General features: G+C 41.9%; 1 long non-coding RNA gene across 1 annotated transcript; it reads left to right on the top strand.

Annotated features, from left to right (window-relative positions):
* Window positions 1-288: 288 nt before the first annotated feature.
* Window positions 289-1874, top strand: LOC102193319 (uncharacterized). The gene is made up of 4 exons (XR_312096.2): window positions 289-369; window positions 854-950; window positions 1161-1208; window positions 1794-1874. It is a non-coding gene; the product is annotated as an uncharacterized LOC102193319 (long non-coding RNA).
* The last annotated feature ends 53 nt before the right edge of the window (window positions 1875-1927 follow it).

The raw sequence follows: 1927 nt of genomic DNA, 5'->3' as shown, positions 1-1927 counted from the left end.
CTGGTTTGGACCTGTGCAGACCTGTGCGGAGGAACCGTGGATACACGACAGATGTTGAATGTGGAGCTAGCTCCATCCATTCCCTGTGAAGGTGGAAATGCAGATGCAGGTGGTTGGTGTGACAGAAGAGGAGAGAAGTCCTAAAGGGAGCAGCTGAACAATTACAAATGAATCAAAGCAGAGTTTTTTCAGGGCACAAGTATTCAGTTAAAATACAAAAACATGTCGCACACGTTGCGCGTTCACAGACCGACTCGTCCAGCAGGGGCGCTGCTCAGCCAGACATGTTTTTCCCATCAGGCTGTGCGGTAGCTTCTATAAAAGCGCCTCGCGCCCGCTTCTCTGCCTCATTCCTCGGACGACTTACTGGTGAGTTGGTTGGAGTTTTTCAGCTTTAGTGTTTGTCTCGTGGTTTTTGACTTTATTGTACGCCCGCAGTAATAACTGTTAACCTATCATGTAGGTAACGTTGTACTCGGTGGCATTTTTAAGTGGAAGCTCTTTAGAGCTAATAAGCGTTAGCCTAGCAGGCCTCATCCACGTGCAACAGATCGCGTGTTGGCCTGCGGATCGTTAGCTCCTGTTTTAAAAGCAGCCTCAGTGCAGTTTAGTCCCGCTTACATATGATGACATAATGTTGCTAGGGACATCTGAGTCGATGTGAAGTAAAGGCAACATTCCTGACAAGACGGGGCAAAGGCTGTGAGAAACTGGGCCGGTTAGCTTAGCTGCACGGCTCCTGCTGCTGGCCATGCAGCGTATTTAGTGGGTGTGTATAACTTTGTGTGAAGTTATGAGGATTTTAATTAAAAATATGTTAACCTTCCTGTCGTGTTTGGGTTAAATCTGACAGATTAACAACTTAAAACACTCAAAAATACAGACGGCTCTTCAAAGATGAAGGATCACGATGCTCATCCTGACTTCTCAAAATCAGCAGATGCTTGATGGTAAGGAATTCTGCTTTAAACCCTGAATTTTTATTTATTTTTTTATTTTGTTTCCCTAAATGGACGTCGGTGATGATTTAAAGTGTAAGAGTAGTGGACAGAAGTGATTTCTGAGCATTTTCTACACTGAGACTTCCATATATAGTTTTTCCTTTGAGTTTCTTGCTTTTCCCATTCATTGTAATAGTCCTAACAAGACTGTTTCTACAGGTGCCGTGAAAGCCCAGAGATGTGACTGGTCTGTAGGGGACTGAGGAGGTGAGGATGAGTGTTTGCAGAGGAAACTTGTGCTTCTCTAAGGTGTTCGCTGTGGAGAGACTACACTTGCTCTTAAATCAAACTATAATGATAAAATTCCTAAAGCTGAAATTGAAGGTGCCTTTTTAATTGCTTGGGTGCGGGGCCATATTTACACAAATATTTCAAACCTAAGTATTAATAACCCCAGTGTGCCTTTGCATGGATAAACTAATATTTGCATGTAAAAGTAATGGGGATATTACTGCTTTCATTTGACTGGCAAAGTGTGATTTGTACACAATGTACAACAAATGAACAGGAAATCTATTTTAAATGAAAATGTTAAATATTTGGCCAAAACACTGACTTGTAACGCTGTTCCTGGAGTCCTGATCCACACGTGTAGTTTTCTCTCTGCTGACACCTCAGGGAAGCATCAGTCTTTGCCATAAATTTGTGCTCCTGTGATGACACTTATTTGCTACTCTTGAGAAGATGTGATGATACTCCAACCACCAAGTTGTATTATCTGAGGCACTACTTACTCCCAACCTGTGAGCTTAAAAGTTTATATCATTTTAATCACTTTATTTTTACCCACAGGTGTCCTCAGGTCCGAGTCCTATCGCTAACAGGTAATGGATGTAAATTCTTGATCATGTGTTACCATAAGAAACTGTTAATGATGACTTTTGTTTTTAAAACAATGGGAATCTCTCTGAAAAAGAGTGAAAGAG

This window comes from Pundamilia nyererei, unplaced genomic scaffold, assembly GCF_000239375.1.
Source record: "Pundamilia nyererei isolate P.nyererei 1_Seehausen unplaced genomic scaffold, PunNye1.0 scaffold00199, whole genome shotgun sequence".
In the NCBI taxonomy this organism is placed as follows: Eukaryota; Metazoa; Chordata; class Actinopteri; order Cichliformes; family Cichlidae; genus Pundamilia; species Pundamilia nyererei.
This window is presented reverse-complemented; position numbering and strand designations above follow the sequence as displayed.